Below are 20,686 nucleotides of genomic sequence, written 5' to 3'. Positions count from 1 at the left end.
CCCACCTCTGCGCCCCTTTTCTTCGGACACGTCACAGGAAGCCCAGGAAGCACACCGGCTGGGGGAACCCTCACCTGCACTACCACACAACTGCAGGCACTCTGGAAGCTGCCGGAGGTGCCGACAGCCCACAGGGCCCTGTCCGACTAATCCCACCCCAGCTCCGTGGCGATCATCATGCGACATGCCCAGGACTCGAACCTGGGACCACAGAGATCGACGGGCGCCTGTACTGTCTGCGCCTCCTGGGAGCTCCTATTGAGGACACCAGACCAAAGCCCAGAATAAGGACATTCTGCTTCCAGCCCACCTGATGATCACAGCCCAGGAATGGAGGACTCCCCCTTCAATGTCACTTTGATTCTTGACAAAGTGGGTTCCCCTTTACAGGCATTCAGGCATAATCCCACAGATGGTGGCTTCACAGGATTGGCTTCTCAGCCAAGCACAGACACTAAATCTGAACCTGCGGGTCTTCTTATACCGAGCAGGGTTTCACGATGGTCTATACTCTGTTCCCAAGTGTTTTTACGGAGCCTCCCACAAAGATTCAGAAAGTACTTAGAGCTATTTAAACGTAGCATATGAGGAAATTGCCTGGTCATGTTAACTAATATCGTAAGCAGAGTATTACAGCACAATTCCTTGAGATGGAAAACTTGTTTAATGGGATCCGAGTTCTGAGATGTAAAAGATCTGTGGTATCATGACTATCAGATGAATCAAGTGAAGAGTCAGGCTATAAAAATGTTGTTGACCATATGCTGGGAATGTGAATTTGAGAAGATCTTGTAACCAATACCAGTGGTTTTCTAAAACAAGATCAGTGTGCCCTATAAAATGATGTACCATGGGTTACAATAACCCTGTAAATCCGTTCAGAAACCCTGAACACAAAGATAGAATAATCAAGGTGTTCGTGCTTTCCCTGACATGCCAAGACAAAGCACACGCACACGGGAAAAGGGAATCATGCTAGTTTAGCCATGCCAGATGCTAAAACTTGCTCCATACGTTCTTTGACATAGATGAATGCATTAATAACTAAATATATATTGCTACCTTCATTTAAGATATTAACACTTTTCTGTGTATAATACATCATCAAAAAAATTACAAGTTCTAAATTTGATCCTGATACATTTTTAGAAAGTCCGTTGAAAGACAAAGGAGCTTTCTGTGTTAACGAAAATCCAATATTCATAAATTACCCAAAACTGGTCTCAAACAAGCAAATGAAACTGAAACTGGAAAGGCTCCAGAAGGCAGCTTTAGCCTATATTTCCATACTAGAGCAAAAACAAGGTATAAATCCCACTTTTCTTGGATGAGGGCCACATGTTCATTTCCGTTTCCAGCTGCACTTTGGATTTAAACTGAAGTGAAATTATCCCACTGCTGAGAGTTTCCTCCTCCATCACAAATCCGAGAAGAGGCTTGGACCCTTGATCACCACAGTGAGGTCAGAAAACAGAAAGGATAAAACCAGCTATCACTGGTTCCACTATCTCCATTACCGTAACCAGAATATCAACCCTTCACTTTTTCTTTTAAAAACCTGAACTGACCACTGCTAATCGGACCTCTCCTAAAAATAATGCCATTACCAGGCTTTTGCTGGGAGGGACGTCTAAGTGACCTCAGAATTCAATGGATGCTGTATTTCTGTGCAGCAGCTTTCTAGAGCTCAACAGTGCTTTATTACAATGATATACAGTATGTAAGTGTCTGATAATGTTTGTACTGGAAATGGTGTGTTCATCGTTTCTGCTTTGCCCGCACTGTAATTCATCGGTCATGCCAGTGGAGCTCTTTGAACGTGAATTATCTCTTTAAAATATGTAAGAGGCGTGGGCTGTGAGTGGGCTAGTTCTACCTCGCTGTTGTCACGGAGCACACACATGAAAGCGGAGGTCTGGGAGCTCTTCAGCAGCTAACAATTCAGAGGCATGACGGTAAAAAAACAATTCTCATGCTTCTGCTCTAAAGGGACAGCTGAGGTTAGGCTCAGCTATTTTATTCAAATCCGAATAGCGAGTCTATTTGTATAACAAAGCGCGCGTCCTGTGTGTGTGTGTGTGTGGGTCACGGGCGGAGATCTGTATGGGTTGGAGAGCTGGCCAGAGGAAGCTGTAACCCTGGAGGCAACGATCTGGTGTATCTGGTTACCCTGGTATTGAACCCCACCGTCCCTCCCTCACCCCCCTCTGCCTTGAGTCCCCACCCCTTGGTCCGACCGGGTCAGAAGGGAAGAAGTGCTTTATAGAGTCTCCTGCAGCTAAAGGCATGACAGTTCCCCACACACCTGCACCCAAAACCCTCCCGCCTTCAGAACCGCGCCCAGTACTCACACGCCAGCGAGCTCGTTCCAGCCCTCTGCCCATCCGCAATGCTAGAAGACCAATCTCGCAGCAAGGCGCGCTGGCACTTCGGCAAACCTCTTTCCTTTCAGTGCCCTTCCCATTAGCCAAGCAAAGCATTCCATTTTCTGCAAAGTCAGACTGGACCTTAAATTGACTGTTTAAAAAACTGCTATATCATAGTAACTGGACGTATGTCAGCTGTTACAAATACTGCAGGCACGCCCATATGCAGAAGTATACTGCTGTTCCACATGGCAGCTGGATTTGGTTTCTGCGATGATCCTGACGACTTCAGTACAAACTTAGCCGCGGCGTCTCACCGATGCAGATCTCAAACCACCAGTTCCCCGAGAACAATGGCACTCTATATTTATACTCCACAGACACAACAGGACTGCACAGGACACCCCTTTATAGTTTTCAAGGCAGATGAAGGTGGATTTACATGCTTGTGACAGGAACGAGGTGAGACACGCAAGGCAAAAAGAAACGGCACATGCCACCGTGAAACAGTGTAGAAAAGAGATGGGAGGTTTTTCATTGATGCATTTTGAGTTATTGCCACTCACTCACGTCAGGGATATACTACTTCACAACAACAGGCCCGTTGTAGATCGGAGGTCATAGAAGACCTACTGCCCTTATTGCCTTGGGGTAATCTTAGCTTATCTTCATGTGGGGTTTAGCACACCCTGTTCACCCAGGCCCTGCAAGCAGCCTGTGAGCACAGCCCCTGCTGTCTGCTGTGGCTACGCTGGCCCACACAAACAGTCAAGAGCCTGTGCTGCCAATAACAAGAGCAGCTGCTTGATCTTAAATTTGTTAAACAAACACCTGAAGGTTTGATATGCAAACGACTGCTGGCACCAGCTTGCATTCCCAGTCGCTGTGGAAGCCCCAGACTGACACCGGCACAGTTGCTCCTTCTTAACTCCTCACTTATCAAAAAAAAAAAAAACCCCCACACACACACACCCCCCATCACATTCCAGATCTCACATTCCAGAGGCGACAGTGAGAGATTAGGGGGTGGAGGGTTCACAGGCCTGCCTCTACCCCAGGAAAGATCCACTCCGAAAAGCAGGACAGCCTGTGGCTCGGACTAACCGGTTTTATTCTAGGACGAATGTGCGCCCGATCATCTGTAACAGAACATGACATCATAGCAATTGCACAATCGCGACAGGTAGCCTGTCTCTGGCCTGTACTGCGGTACGGCAATGGCTTCACCACGAGATATGAAGAAATCCATCACAACTGGGGGTTAAAACCAAACAAGTCTTTATCAGAAACTCCTACCTCCTCAACACCACGCTGCTCTCAGGAGGACTCTCAGGCACCAAACTAGTTACAGGAGAACAATCTGTGACCCCCAGAGACTGATTTAGCAGAGACGGAACCCCTCCCGCCACCCTTCTACACTCCTCCAGCTACTGTAGAGCGGTACAAGCTGAGCTTATGTCCAGGGTTTATAGTTTCTTTAGATCTCCATACAGTGATTCTCAAGAACAAGGTAAGGATTCAATTCAACAATTAATGGGCTGAATTGGGTAATTACGGGCTCTGCTGAGAAACAAATTCAGAAACATTCTGGCTCCCCTTGACTAGGCTGTGGGTTCACTTGGTAAATAGCTCTATTCCCTGCACAGCTAAGAAGGAAGATTTGAAGGACACAGAGCTCTAATGATAAATCTTCAGTCCACGGCATAATACACACTCAGAAAAGATCAGGCTCCTGACATCAAAGATGCAGCTGTGGGTTCGCTCAGGTCCTGTGCTGTCTGCCAGCCAGCCCAGAGCTCCCCTCCTCCCAGGCCCTGCGTAGCCCGACATCACCTGGCACTGGCCCAGGGGGGTACAGGCAGACGGAAGATGCGCTGGAGTGGAAAATTGTTTCTCTGATCCCATGTCCTGGCAGGAAGCCCGTAATTGAAGACTCTGGTGTTGCACGTGCACATGCCACAAACACACCTCGTCCCCCTGCACGCTACCCCCCTGACAGGCTTGAGCGCCCCAGGCACCGTGTGGCCAGCTGGGCTTGAAAAGCCCTGCTGATTGCACGAATGCAAAGCTGAGAGAGTCAGCTTGCCTCAGGCCCAGTGTCTGCGGTCAGTGACACCATACGGCTTCTGTCCAGCTACATCATGCGCGAAGCACACTGAGGCTCACAGAGTGACCTGGCAGAACCAAGACCGATATTACTTTAATAACATAATTCCACAGCGTTACAGCATCTGAATGGAGATTTGACAGCAAAATAACTACTGTGTGGCAAAATCCCTCCCTCCTCCACTGGCTGATTCATCTTTTAAAAGTAATCCACCACACACAAACATTCCTGCAAAAGGCATCAGATAAACGTTAATACAATAAACAGATGCGAGCAACCCCCTTAGCCACATGGCTCCTCGCAATATGTTTGAGGGTCTTGCACAGTCTCGCTGGAACAATGCTATTGCTGTGTTTACACCAATTACAGCCAATTATTTCAGCAAAGGCATGAATAGAACAGCTGTGGTGATTTTGCAGTGCAGTCAGAGACTGAATCAAAAGGATTAGTCTCCGACTGTGCTTAGATTGGAGGGGGGGGAGAGAATTCAGTCTCACACACACACACACCACAGAGTCATTAGCTCATCTTAATTACATGGCGGAAAAGCACCTAGTGGAATCGCACGTGAATCCCAGGAGCCAATGAGGTGACAACATATGAGCACAAAAGTAATTGATCTAAGCCATGGGATAGGTCATGGGTCATGCCAGCCCGATTTCAGGTTGTGCTATCCTACCACGGTGATCACACCTGTACCCCGCCGCGGGTTCAAGTCTGTGAGGACCTTGTGTGCAAGCGATGCTGCAGGTTTCACCACCTCAGCTTAAAAGCCTCCAACCGACACTGCAGGGGTGCGAGCTGGGAAATACCTGCTTCATGCATGGGAGTCCTCCCAGACCCGGGCTGCCCGTCGCTAGGTCCAGATGCAAGGTTCTGCTATGGCCGCCGCCCCTACACCCCAGCCCCTGCCTGCCCCGTGACGCACAAGCACACTGGAAAGGCACAGGCAGTGGTTTGTGTTCTCAGGAAAATTGCCATGGGAACCACCACAGGCCTAAGGGTGCTACCAACCACTGTGCCAGTGGCCTTCTGACAATGCTAATGGGCACTTTCAAACTCATCACGCTTACCATACTTTCCACATTACAGCATGAGGCACATCTTCCCCTTACATGTCAGATATGTTAACTGGAGGAGTGACTATGACAAAACCTCCACATCCATGAGCTATTAGCTTTTTGAAAAACTAATTTCAGTTCATGTCTGCGACACGAGAGTGAACAGCAGCACTAAGATGTACGGACCCAGTCATTTACTGTCTGCAGAGGCCCCTACAGAAAGAATGACTGGAAGAAAGATCAAGCCCATAGCTTATTCAATAGTCCCTTGTGTGAATCCACACAAAAAAAAATAAACAGTTGATAAAACAATGCATTCGCAAACCTGGCAAGAATTAAAGCATGCAGGCATCCGCTTCTTACATGACATCGCAGAACAGAAGGAACAAAACCAAATCGGTCCCACTTCATCATGCGTATTAGATGGAATTTGACTTGATTTACTGCTTTCATTTTCATCGCCAATAAATTTAAAAGGGGAGCACGAAAAGCTTCGGAAAACGTTCTCATTTTTTTTTTTAAAGCGCGATGCTTGATGTGAAGAAAGCTCCCTGTTTTTGTCTCAGTGTGCAGAGAGAAGCCATTGTCTGTGCGGCAGAGCTCACTTACAACCTCCATTGAAAGTCTGTGAGAAAGTTACCAAAACACAGAAACATGAGAATCTGCCCTGGGAGCTGCCACTTGATCTCGAGCCATCCAGCAGGTTTACCGCGCCGACTGACTGGCAGCGAGAGGAGAGCTCTTGGCACGCGCCCTGTTCCAACAGCAGGAGGACGCTGGGTGCCAAGTGACTTCACACATACCTTCAGACTGGTGCAGGAGCCAGTGCCTGCAGTACAGCACTTACTGTACAGAATACCTGACATGTGAGCAGGGGGCGACAGCAACCTGCTGGCAGAGCACAACGCCAGTCTCATTATGGGACTTCAAAACACTCAAGAGTGCCGCTTTGAGCGCAGAACAGTTAACAGAGCTTGCACAGAGAAATGCAGGGCTATAAGATCTGCAATAGTTTATTCGCAAGCTGAGGAACCTGGAATTCTAAAGACAACAGCCACAGGCTCCTTGAAAGTTAGTCACTATTCTTAATCAAAACTTCAGACTTTTGTGATAATATACCAATGCATTGTAGACAACATGGTGAAGAACCTTTTCTTCCAGGACAATTCTAACGGTAATAACTTTGAACTTCACAAATTTTGTTTAAAAGATCTGGCAACAACCAAAATAGCTTCTGCTTTTCAAAAATCTCCACCGTCCCGCTCTGTAACATCCTGTTTTTTCCAACTGTGTCCACCAAACTGCCTGGAATGGCAGAGAGGAGGTCATTTGACCCATCTGGCTCTATTGCCTGCTAACTGATCTGAGAACCTCACTCAGCTGTTTCTTAACACAACTCAAAGAGCCAGCTTGGACAACATGACCGAGTTACTGGTTCTAGACTCACAGAAGCCTTCGGGTAAAGAAGCACCTCCCGCCCACAGTGCTGCAGTTTCCACCCGAGTCCACCGGTTCGTGTTTCACCGATGATGCTGATGAAGCCTGCGGGTGTGACTTTGTCGATGATTTTGAGTATCCTGAATCTCCTCACCTACTCTGTTAGAGATGAAAAAGATTTAGCCCGTCAGTGCTGGACATTGCTTGAAGGCCCTGAGTCGATCTGGTTGCTCTTCCAAAACAGCAAAATCTTTCCGACCTCGTGACCAAAACTGTCACTATAAAATAGACAGGTCTTACTATTTATCAAAGTTTATTGATCAAACGCACAACAACACAGCGTGCAGCAGTAATTGCTGGCAATGAAACGTCTTTTCTGCAAGTTCCCCCGGGGGAGGGGGGATCACAAAATTAAAGTTACAAAATAAGGTTACACTGCGTATTTTAACACAACATCCCTCGATTTAAAATCGACACTTTTAAATATATATCCTGACTTTGTTTGCTTTCCTTGTCGCTTCCTCACATTGTCTAGAAGCAAATGTGTTAACTTGCACACTTAAGTAGTTGAAAAAAGTTGCTTCCTCATGCTCGGCATTTCCCACTTCATAGACGAAGCACTTTTTGTATTGAACACCACCTGCCAGGCTTTTTCTTGCAATCATAAATTAAGCCTAATAAAATTTCCTTTTTGATTTTCTACAATGTTTGCCAACCCTCTTATTTTGGCGGTATCTGCGCAGTCGACTCGTTTACTTAATGTGTGAGAGTTTGGACATTCGCTTAATAATAATAATAATAATAATAATAATAATAATAATAATAATAATAATAATAATAATAATAATAATAATAACAACAACAACAATTATAATAATTGCTTACACTTATATAGCGCTTTTCTGGACACTCCACTCAAAGCGCTTTACAGGTAATGGGGATCCCCCCCACCTCCACCAATGTGCAGCCCCACCTGGATGATGCGACAGCTGCCAGTGTGCGCCAGAACACTCCCCACACACCAGCTCTCAGTTGGGAGGAGAGCAGAGTGATGAAGCCAGTTCATAGAGGGGGATTATTTGGAGGCCATGATTGGAAAGGGCTAATGGGAAATTTGGCCAGGACGCCGAGGTTACACCCCTACTCTTTTCGAGAAGCGCCCTGGGATTTTTAATGACCACAGAGAGTTAGGACCTCGGTTTTACGTCTCATCCGAAGGACGGCGCCTGTTTACAGTATAGTGTCCCCGTCACTATACTGGGGCATTAGGACCCACTTGGACCGCAGGGTGAGCACCCCCTGCTGGCCCCACACTTCATTAAGGACCAATGAAGAGCCATGGTACCAATACAAAACCCTACAACCTGTGCATTTGCCCCTTTTCTGTACCGTTTCCTCTCAACATTAGCAAGAACCCAGTCAACGTATGTGCACTACCTTGGATACCTTACCTTGAAATAATTAATCATTTTGGAGTTTTCACAAAATATCAGTTCACCACATCATATACTCTGTTTATTTCTTGTTTAATGAGCTCTATTAAGTTAGTTAAGCAAGACCTATTTGTGATAAACCCATGTTGACTTTGTTCACTGAACAAGACTTTTCCAGTCAATGGATATCACCCATATCCTTAGTGAGTGCTGAAAGACTCTTGTTAAATGCTTTTGTTTCCATACGTACAACCTGTTGAATACTGTCAGGTCCTGATGCTTAACTGTTTCTTGTACCTCTAACAGGTCTGCCTTCCTTGCACAAATATACACCTTGGTATCTCCAGGTCAGCCTGAGGAATGCTGTCAGTTTCTTTCTTTGTGAACATCTGGGTAAAACATTCATGTAATACATGAGCCATTTCATCAGCTAAAGGATTCCAGTTATGTTTGAGACGGTTTACTAAATCGTTTGCTGATCCTTCCGCAATCCTGAAAAACCCTTTACATACTTTAACCTCAATTGCAATACTATTTCCCAGTTCTCTTGGCCTCTCCAATATCCGGTACACTGAACTACAGTGCCGTGCTGTAATATCAATAAAGTTTCTACAGACAGGAAGTGTACGTTTCCTTTCTGGGATTGGGATTATAGAAGTAGTCCACAGTGAAGTACTGCTGGAAGTGCCAGGACATTCCCAGAATCATGAATAATGCATACAATGACAAAATCAGCCATGCGTCAAGAGTCCAATGCTGACCAAAAGCTCACAGAAGGCCTGATTAGTGGATCCACAAGCCCATGAATAAACTGCAACATTATAACTAGGGTCCTGTACACCAATCTTTCTTCCCCGTCACTAGGTTTTAGCAGTAACTTCTCGCACACACACACATCTTCAGGATTGGGTTTTGGCCTGCCTTGGGCTTCAATTCAAAGGTCACCTACGAATTAAGATTAATCCTTATCATGAGCACACATTTTAGCAACCTTGGTTCTGTCCTTGTATAGATTTCAGTGCAGACACAGACAGAGAACACTCCAATACGACCCCTGTGACTCTATAGTGGAAAGAGCCAATTCGCAGATTTACCATGATAGGTGGACAAGGCCGTCCAAAGTAGTTTACATTTACTCCCCAAGGATGATGTTCGAACATATGCTGGATGCTGAGCAACACAGCCCAGCTAATCGCTTGGCATTTGTGAAGCAATGATTAAGGGGAAGCACAGCATTTTAGGCAAAATGTGATGATGCCTACGATACAGGATCTTAGGTGCACAAAGGAAAAAAAAGCACTTTATCTAAACTTTCTGAACTATGAATGGGTTCCCAGCAGCTCAAATCTGTTCATTGTCCAAACCACACAGCCTTTGGGGAATGAAAACTGGCTTGAAAATGATTTTTTTTATCCGCACAGTACTGAGCCTGAAATGGAATATTAACATCTAAGCTTTCACCTCAGTCCTTTCTAAAGCTTCCTTTTCCCTGAGGAGTTCAGCTTAAGTGCACATCAAGCCCAAGGCAGAGGGGAACAACTCCCATTACGCACAAACCTGTGTGCGGTTACGACAGTCAGCCCCCCCAGGAGTACTCATTTGGGCAATTAATCACGTAATAATTAGTTATTTGCTCATAAGCCAGTCCTGCAACTCATCTGGGAAATCCACATGAAATATTACTTACATCAAACGTTTCTAACCCTGGTCCTACAGAGCCCTTGTTCAGAGTTTTATATAGGTCATTCTATAGGAATATGGAATATAGGATACAGGACTATAGGACAGGGAACACTTGGAAGATACTTGCAATTAATCAAGTTGCACAATTAAAGGATCTCTTGCCCTTGAAAACTGAAGAATTTTGTTACATGTGACCTATAAATTACTTCATTTAACAAGTCACATGGATCTGTTCACAATTAAATCTCCCCAAGTGTTCTTTAATGGCTTGACACCTATAACACCTGCTGGACTGAGCATGCCATGAAGAGGCCAGTATGGTATCTCTCCAGCAGTAGCTCTCGTCCCTGGTCACCAGGAACTACTGTTGCCGCTGGGTGTTCTTCCTAGCTGGGCCCTAAATCACGGGTGGGTTCATTGATCTGCTTGCTTATTTAGACTCTTTTTCTGCACTGTCTTTGATTTCAAAAGCTAAAGCAAATCATTTCTCACAACTTAAGATGTCTGACTATAAAGCTAGAAAAGGGTGATCAGTTTATGATTATCCCACAGTGGGTATTTGTTTTTTCCTCCTGTTCAGCCTTCATCATATTCCAGCCAAACGAGAAATTCAGAAAGCCAGAAGCCTGGCGCAGGGACGATACCAAACTACAAACCCCCATACAACGTTTTTAAAAACACACCTAAAGGTGGCGGATTGTCTTATCTAAACTCTACACCTCAATACAGGCGACGCGGAAGCAACAGGTCCTAAAACATGCACAGCGAGATATGCGAATGTTTTTTAAAAAAAACCAAAACATCCATCTGCTTTCTTTTTCTGCGAGAGCAGACAGAACAAGAATAACACAAGGGAAGTAGAGAGCAAATGGTCTCATCTGTGATGTATCTCAAGAGGGGCAGCCATGTCCACCAGCTCGCCCTCCTTCTCCAAACCCACACGGCTACCTCAGTGCACACAGAGGCCGGGATCTAATTAGGAGACACGGATTACAGAGCGCAGGGAGCAGAAACAACAGGTTTTCATTTCAACAGGACAGAAGCGGTGGTCAGAACTTGAAAACGACCGCAAGATGTTAACACGCATGTTTTTTTTTAAACTTTCGAAAACGTTTGGTGCTGGCACTGGGGGGAAAAAAAAGAGAGACCAAAACAAAAAGTCCTCGGTAATAAGAAACAACCCCCCTGAATAAACACACCATTCTAAGTCTCCTTTCATCTGTCACCATGTCCTAACTGTACGTACGAGCAAAGTCCCCTTCAGCAAAGTCAGACTGACGTTTAGGAGGTTCATTTCTTCATCGCGGAACGGGACTCGTGGCGATAGGATTTTGCACTTAAGATCTGCGATCAATTAGAAGTCAACAGTGGACAGACCAGCGGTCTGCTGTTGTGCGTCAGCTTTCCTGGGTTCTCATGTTCCAAACAAATGAAACACTGCTATTTAAAGATGACCAAGGAGTTAGAAAAACAACCGTTTCCTTTCATACTGCCCCCAGGGCAGTAGGGGATGGAGGACACACAAAGAAGGCAGTAAAACGCATTCGTTAATCTAAAAACTAAAAACGTTCTCTTCTTCAGCTACCAGCGCACAGAGATAGCCTTGAGCAATTTTCCACTGGTTGTGGCAATCCACACACGGTGTTGAAGTTTAGTGTTTGTATCAAATGCTTAAATATTTAAATGTTCAAATACAATGACGACTATTGTGCTGCCTTTTGCACAGGATTGAAGCTGTCAGCGTCCCCCTCCGTGAACTTGAGCTACACAATAAGCCGCATGTCTTTCGCCGAGCCGCAGCCATAGTTTTCAGCGGGACATTTCGCACAGAACACGACGGAAAACGAAAGAGACTAATATCCGTCCACGGAGGTGCGTTTCTCGAGTGGGGGGCTCTGCGTGTGAAAAGACTCGCGCCCTCCCGTCACATTTTCTGAGGGACTGTTTCCGAAATGACATGCCCTCCACCACTTCTTTTACCAGTGATGGTGGTGGTGGAGGGGAGTCCCCATTACCTGTAAAGCGCTTTGAGTGGAGTGTCCAGAAAAGCGCTATGTAAGTGTAAGCAATTATTATTATCTGCAAATGACACACACCTGGGGCGTCGCACTTGCCTCTTATTAGAGCAATACATCTTGCTGACGTGGGTCTCACTTAAATTTCATTTAAGTGTTGAGAAATCCGTCCCTTCCACCTCCCCATATGAGAACGCTACTTGAACGCTCTCGACTCCTCTCTCTCTCTCCCCAATTCTGCATATGAACATGCAACACACGCGACCTTTCAATACTGTTTCAGGATACTCATGTGAGGCGGCGAGAAATCAAATCAAATCGGGTACCGACGACACTTCGGAACTCACAGATCTCTCTAATAATTCTCTTCCCGACTCACCTCTAGCCTCAAATGGATAATTGGACCAGGATCGCCCTAGTTCAGTGGAAGAGCAGACCGGATCACTCCCCTAGTATATAATCCTACATAATCTGGGAAACACACGCCAAGGGGGAAAAAAAAAATATTTACAGCAACCCTGTGACTGGTTTGCGTTTTAAATCGTGGGGGCAAGTTTCCATGCGGTACGAACTGATTGGTCTCGGGTGTGCACAGCGAGAAGTGTGAACAATGCGCGCCTTGAACCTGGGAGGATGCCGGAGAGAAAAGTTTCATCGAGAACCGCAACACCACGCGAGCTCTCTCCCTCACACACACACACAAGACAAAATCAAGCCGTGCGAAACCAATAGAGAACAATCGAAGCTGGTATCCCATTGTTAACACCCAAAGCCCCAGAATTCAACAACAGAAGTCAATATATATACATACTTCGATTATTGAATTTTGAGTGCCGTTCTCTGTAACACAAAAACGATCCACTGCACTGTGCCTTTGCGCCTTGATAACCCTGAGAAAACTAACACGACCCCTCGCTGCAAGCACGCACAATCGACTTCTTCGGGACTTCTGTTGCGAGTCAACACAATCACTGTGATTGCAGTGGGTCATTGTACTCGCACAGTCCCCTGTGAACGACTTCATGAAACAGGGACGCAAGCAGGGTCATTCTGTCCCGTGAACGGCACCCACGACACAACCGATTGGTTTCATCTCAAATTGAATCCCATCGGCTCGTCTGCCCAGGGTGATTACAATGAAACAAGCGAATCTAAAAGACCTGTACTGGAAGGAGCCCCTACCGAGGTTAATCACGCTGAAACTATCAATGGAAGAACAGACCTACGTTTTTTTTTCTGAACAGGAAAAAAAAAAGTATAAAAACAAACAAAAACTGCAATTGTATAAGCTACAGCAAGCTTTTAGTTCTGTTAAACATCGAAGATTTCAAAATAACGTTTAACCTTGCCTCTTTATAGCCTTCTCTTACTCCTCTTTCCCAGAAAACGTGTTGATTTTTTTTTAAATTCCCGAAATGATGAGCAAGTTTCAGAGCTGTCTGGTCCCCTCTCCCGCTGGTCCGGTGGTGCGTTTCGATGCCTCACTAATCCGGTTCCCGTCCCGTGCGCTCTAGGTTTCCACGGAGCTCGGAAAGATGATGACCCGGCAGAGCGAGTCCACAGTCGCAGGGAGTGGCTCCAACTCACTGTTCCAAACTGCCAGCCGTCCCTCAATGTTAATCACCTTCAGCACAAAACACGCCCATGTTCCCAGCTCCCCTTTTCCAGCTCAATCCCAACTCTCCAGAAACCGGCTAGGAGCAGATGGACAAGGAAGCGGAGCGGAGGACTAGCTCCGCCAAGTGTCCATTTGGAGAATTACAGCTGGACCACGTAAATTTAGTCCATAAATGTTCTAGATGAATATCCTGTTAATGAAATGGGGGCATCTAAAGGAATAAAAAAATGATTAATCTGTTTGTTTTCTTGTTCTTCTTCTTATTATGTAGTTCATAAAAAACAAATCATAAAACTTTGAAAATAAGGATTACTTAATATATTTAAAGAGATGCATACCTTTGTATAGCTGTTGCTAAGGAAGTAAAAAAAAAACAGGGAGATGAGCCAGCAGTGTATTTTGGTAAAAGATACAAGACTGAATCCCGTGCCTTAAAACGCATCCAACAAAATCCTTTCTTCTACAGTAATAAGGAAGCTGCAAGGCTGTGGTTTAGTGACCTGTTGGCAGGCAGTGTGTCAGGGAACACTGGGTTTCCAGGATCATATTCACCTTGATCATGCTGTAGAAGACTGTGCAAAGGTTACACTGGGCTCCAACGCAGCCACATTTCAATTGCAGGCCTGCTAATGGAGCATTGCTGATAATTATGTAAATCTGGGAGATTCCTTCCTTTTATCTCCTGTGTCTATAGGCGGGTGATAGACACCCCCTCTGGGGGGAGGGGAGAGGGCAGTGGGATTGAACTGTTGGGGTGGGGGGCAGAGGGAGAAGTCTCTCCTCCTGAGAGCAATGGGCTACTTCTCTGAGCAACTCCCCTACTGCCCCAGGCTCTGAATCACCAGCATCAGACCAGACAAGGCTGAGACAAAACTGGAAGGCACACACACACACACTGGCTAAAATACAGCAACTGATGTCCGAAAAACAGAAGAACTCAAACTTTTACTTGAAGCTTCTAACGTTTTCTGTTTTTCTTTTTCCGGCAACAACATACAAGAAGCAGGTTTAATAAACTGATCTACTGCAGCAATGCATCACCATGTGGTTTCTTGCATTTCAGCTTTTAGAACTATCCCACTCAGAAAATCGGAACCATGCATTAAATTCTGTACATATTCCAAGTGCTGGGAGTACAAACTGCTTACACTCAGAGACGTGCTGAGACGAGCTGTTAGTATCTCCTCTGATTCCTCACATGTTCTTCATGAAGAATAGCAACTGATGTCTTCACATAGATGTTTCTAGAGTCCCTCGATGCAGACATTACAACATGGAGGAATTGCTTTATCCCACGTTCGGTAATGCTACTCTATAAACGAGCTGGCATTGAAGGAGCCCTGGTTTATGGGCAAGTGCAGTCAGTGGTTATGTGCTCAAATGAAGGGGTGTTGTGCAATTATAGGAGCTGAAGGTGACTGTGGGGGAGTAAAGTCACAGGTTCTGTTAATCTCTTTGGATTCCTGTAGGAGTGGCATGTAATGACTATGCATGGGTGGATGTCTTCTATGTAATGGTCTATTTATTTTTCATGTGATGTTTATTTGTACTGTTGGTATGTTTTTTGTAAGGCTATGTGTAAAACATAGCTGCTTGAATGCAATACAAAATTATTGTATCAGATACTGTATGTTAAAGCATCTCTCGCGGCCTTAATACGTCCGGAGCAAACAAAACCAGATTAAACTAGTGTTAAAGGCTGGGCCTGCTCTGCCCTCTGTAGCTGTTGGTGTTTTCTGGATCGCTGGGGATCATGCCAGGCTGTACTGTCTGGACATCAGAGTGGAGCTGTTGTCTGTGTTTGGCTGCTACCAGGGAATGTCGGAACTTCACAGACTTGCTGACCTCGCAGTGTCTCTGTCTTCCTCGCTGTCTGAACTGCAGTGCTTTCAATGAAAAGCTAACGTTATTTCCTCTGAATTTAACGCTGTTACTCACAGGTGTGGTATACTACCTCAGCCCCACAGATCTACACCTGGGCCTCCAGCCGTAGTTTGAATTGCAAAGCCCAGTTCTCGAGGAATCACAACACTCAAGAATCAAGTGTTTCAGAAACAAAATATGGTCATTGAGTGTGTAGTCATAGTGAATTTGGTTTAAGCCTCTTGGCTGAGGGCCAAGGTCAGGGGGGCCACAGAGGGAGGAGGCTGGGACCCCCATGCAGGGTGAGGAGTGACCAAGGGGCAGCTGCACAGGTGGAGATGGGGCCGAGGAGGGATGCGAAAGACGAATGTGAACTTACAGTATTTTTTGCTGTTTTTTTTTTAATTCAGAAAATGACATCAGGAGTGATATATGAGTCAGGACAGCTATGAATTCAGATTTGCTTTCCTCGTCCATTTTAAGTACTCTGGTCAGTGGCCCTCAGCCAACTAGACTTGAGGACTCCATTACTCTTTACAGTTCCACTATTGGGAGAGTTTTAGATGTCAAGTCTCCATTTCCTGTCACTCCTCTTGGTACGACAACAGACTTAGCTCCATGAACTCTCAGGGGCATCTAATCAAATGGAGATGGAGGGATACTAGTCTGTTTGTTCCTTTACTTGCCTTCAAGCAGCACTAACAGTGCTGTAGTACTGCACGGACAGTCACCAGGTCAGAGATCTAAGGAAGGGAACAGTGATCCTAGAACCCCTTTTCTAGAGCACAAGTCATCATCTCCTAAACCCAGTTAACAGAGTCTACAGTACAGCAAACAGATTTCTGAATCATTTCAATCTAAAATTAACCACATCAGATTGATTCTTGTGATTCTAATTCTGATAATAATTCCTTACTCTCAAGATGAGTGGACTCTCCTTGCAGCTCCACACTGTCTCTAAGCAGCTCTCTGAAATCAGCACTACAGTGAAACCCCTCTCCATAACTTTCCCCTTTCCCACTGCGCTGCTGGGGTTAAACTGCAATTCGCACTTCCATTGTCACTCTCATCATTAGTGAACCATTAAAGTCTGGACTCATTCCCTCTGCCCTTAAACCTGCAGTTATTACCCCCCTGTTAAAACAGCAGAATTTAGACTCCAGTTTGCTCAGTAATTATCAGCTCGTATCTAACAGTTTTTGGCAGAAGTTCTAGAACAGGCTGTTACTGTTTAGATAAAAGCTGTCTTATCTGAACACAAGCTGTATGAGCCTTTTCAGCCTAGGTTTGGATCGATGCACAGCACAGGAACTACTCTAGTTTGGTGTGTAATAATCTGCTGATGACTGCTGGCTCTTGATTTCTATCTATTCTTGTCCTGCTGGACCTCAGTGCTGCTTTTTAGAGCTATTAGAGCTATCAGACTGACATATTGAATAGAGGAAAGATGGTTTCAATTAGATTTAAGTTTTTAAACATTTCTCACTAACATAAAACAGTTTGTTCAAATTGGTCATTGTTCTTTAACAAAGTAGATCACATAAAACATCCTGCAGGGCTCTGCTCTCGGACTCTTTCATATTAGTATCTATGTTACCCATGGGTCCAATTCCTCATGGATATGCCAGTTGTCATTTGTATGCCTCTGACACACAAATGTAGTGTAAAGTGCTTTTGACTTCCTTATTACTTTGCAGCTGAGTTCCATGTAGGGCCCAGGGCCTGATGCGTCCTGATCAAGTGTCCTGATCCCTGTCCAGGCTTGTAGTCAAGGATCTGGCATTGAACACATGAAGAACATTCCCATCATCCTTGGGCAGCTGCCAGACAACCAATTAAACAGCACGAAACCCCACAGGTTTTATCTGTCTTTTCAAGTTTTTACTTGTGTTTTTATCACTCTGTTTCCATTGGCATGCATAAGCACGTGCCTAGACGGGTAGGAAGCCCTGAAAACGATGAAGAGGATGAACAGTACCTGCGTGTCATACATGGCTGTGATAGAATTGCAGCCCCAACCCGTTCTTCACTCCAACAGATGAGCTGCAGCAGGGACTGGAGCACGTGGAACTGAGTATCTTATTCCTCCATGTTCAATAGGATTGAGATCTGAGGATGGTTCTGGCCTAAATAAAATAATTATTACATATTCCAATAATTATTTTATTTAAACCTCCCTTTAATACATAAATATGAGCTCTTAGATTCACTCTCTGGAGGCTTCTCCTTGATCTGACGTATCTTGTAACAGTTTATCCTTCTCTCCTATCAGGTTTCAGGAATTCTCACCCCTTCTTGACTACACATCCACTTCAATTTGGTGACATCTGAGGGTTTCTTTGCATGGACAGCTCATTTCAGGTCCTTCGATAACATTTCATTGGGTTAAGATCAGGACTTTGTCTCGGGCAATCCAAAATGTTTGGGATTATTGTTTTACTCCATGACCCACTATTGGCTTGTCTTCGTGAATGGATCACAGCGGATGCGTGGATGGCCTGACATTCTTCTCCAGCATTTGCTGATACAGCACCGAACCGAATTCATGGTTCATTCAATGATGGCAAGACATCCAAGTCCCGAGGCTTCAAACCAGCCCCTAACCATGATACTGCCACCACCATGCATGATGGTCAGAATGGATTCTTGTTGGAAGGCAGAATTTGATCTTAGCCAAAAGTGTCTCATTCTGACCCGAAAGTTCAACATTGGACACATCTGTCCAGGGAACATTCTTACAGCAGTGTTGTGGGATGTCCAGGTGCTCTTCATCTAACTTGAGATTCTCATTCTTTTTCGAGAGGAAAGGTTTCTTCTTGACTGGCCTCCCTTGAATACCATTCTTGTTCAGTATTTTTCTAACGGCAGAGACATGTTTACCTGTTACTTGACTAATTAACGACCTGATTCTAATGACCCTTTAGCTGGACGAAGTAAAGTACGAGTTCACCTTTTCATTTCAACCTAAACTGACTTTTAATTATTAGTTTAATCACACCATAGCAAGATTAATTGGGGAAAAAAGGTTATCACGGTAAGAATGTGTAACTCCCAGAATTATATTTCTGGTTCATGAACGTCTGTCTCTGCACAGTAACTGGACATCGAGAGTGATTGTATTTAAAGGTTGTGCTCCATGTTACCTGCAGAACACACCCTCTATGTATCACTCACAACAACAACAACAACAACAACAACAACAACAACAACAACAACAACAACAACAACAACAACAACAACATACATACTTTTATTAAAGTGATGAATGGGAAAGGTCTACAGTTGGCTGTTTGTCTTTTTCTTGTTGATGATGCTATTGAAAAAGTCTCTCTTTTATTTAATCTTATTACAAAATTATACATACTGTACTCTCGTTTTCTGCATAGTGTTTGTGCAGCGAAAAGTGTACTCTGGCGCCCCCGGGGGGAACTTTTTGTCTACTGCTAAAAACGTAGGGGATCGTGTGTAAAAGATGAGTAGTGTATTCTTTATTGCATTCCGTGGATTATTAGCAAAAAGCACTTTAACAGCCCATTATTCTTATTAAATTGACAGAAAGGTACTATTTATATTAAAATTCTAACAGTAGTTAGTATTACAGTACTGGATAAAATCTGAAACGCTAGAACGCAGACAACAATCTACTAGTTGTAGACTCTACTAGTCTACTAAAAACAGGAATGATACAAAAGAATCAAAACATTATTCACTATAGATTTGAAAGTTCAAGGGGCTTTGCCCCAGTATTTAAAATCAGTGCCACAAAATAATTCACTTTTTTTCTGAATGGTGCAGGTGCAGTTTAATGGAATATAATAGTTTTGTCAACACAATCACAACTTAAAATCCCCTTTCCTTGTCATTCATTTACTGTATCCTCTACTATTCTCTATCCCGAGGTCTTTGCCCCTAGCAATTTAAATCACTGCCCCAAGACCATTTCACTTTTTCCTTATGTGTATAGGTGTGCGTAACTGAAGTATAATAGTTTTGTCCTGGGGCTCACTTCCAGGGAAAACGACTAGCCTCTCAAAGCAAATGGAAAACAAGACCACAGATCCCGTCTCGTCTGGAAAAGGAGCTTCAGCAGGTGTCTCCTTATTGATCTACAATAAGAGTTTCACTTAAACGTGCGTCACAGATCACAACTTGTACTGCTTACAACAGAATCGTACTACATTAAAAAAAAAATCACTCCGGAAGAAGGCTCTATTAAACATGATTTATTTTCTTCTCTTTTGAGCGTGGAAAAAACCTATACTTTTTACTTTAAATAAATGTCCCTTCTTAGTTACAGTATTTAAGTATTTACGTCAAGAGGAGAGTATCTCTTATTTCTCAAGTTGCACTTTGCCCCCCCAAAAAAGTATCTATATATTTATTTGAGCAATTTGACAAATACTCGTCACCATAATCTCAATACCACGGAGCCTGTAAGGCACAGAGACTTAAAAAACACTATAACGCTACAAATGAGTATTGAAACAAACATATGAGAATAAGCATATTTAGTCATATTAGTTCACGGTGAGAGAAGCCCATTCAGAATGGCTGGACAACTGTCGAATGGTCCATTACAATATGGAAAATACTGACCGTTACATAACAGACACACGCTAGGTACAAAGGCGGTAGTATAAAATACTTGATACTAATATGATAGGGCTTCCAATACATCAGATGGAACTCTGTAGTGTTTTTTAAGACTTCCATTCTTCAGAAATTTCGAACTGCTTCTTGCCCATGATCAGCCCGAGCACAAACGATTAAACCCACCTAATTCGTTAGTGCTGTGTTTGTGCCGGTTTGTGCTGCTTTCATTCCCGAGATACAGAGCCTTGTGTTTCCGGTGATCACGTGACCATGCACGGTGACTTTGACCTCCAGTGACCCCGTCTGCCGAGTTCAAGCGTCTGTTACAGTTTAGCTCGTACCCTTAACATTTTAAAGACAATCAATATCGATAAACATATGAGCCTCCTTAGAAGTGAATAATACTAAGACATGACGGATGCCAACAAGTTAACCATCTATGACAAACCTGTGGTTGTAATGTATGTAAAATCACCGTGATTGTAAGATCTGTGGTTTTTATTGTCTAAG

At 44.4% G+C, this 20,686-nt stretch overlaps 1 protein-coding gene across 8 annotated transcripts in view; it reads right to left on the bottom strand.

Annotated features, from left to right (window-relative positions):
* myo1b (myosin IB) overlaps positions 1-13,770 on the bottom strand; it is a 93,372-nt gene extending 79,602 nt beyond the window's left edge. For 2 of the 8 annotated variants that reach the window (XM_088605791.1, XM_088605797.1), the window contains exon 1: positions 13,452-13,769. The gene's annotated coding sequence lies outside the window, so the exon portion shown is untranslated. Of the gene's footprint in view, positions 1-6,981; positions 7,102-12,481; positions 12,504-13,446 lie in introns of those variants that run through there. The other 6 variants (XM_088605792.1, XM_088605796.1, XM_088605798.1 and 3 more) reach the window with 6 other exon arrangements.
* Between the last annotated feature and the right edge of the window lie 6,916 nt (positions 13,771-20,686).

Source organism: Lepisosteus platostomus, chromosome 14, assembly GCF_059453375.1.
Source record: "Lepisosteus platostomus isolate fLepPlt1 chromosome 14, fLepPlt1.hap1, whole genome shotgun sequence".
In the NCBI taxonomy this organism is placed as follows: domain Eukaryota; kingdom Metazoa; phylum Chordata; class Actinopteri; order Semionotiformes; family Lepisosteidae; genus Lepisosteus; species Lepisosteus platostomus.
The sequence above is the reverse complement of the archived record's forward strand: the minus strand, read 5'-3'. Positions and strand labels throughout refer to the sequence as shown.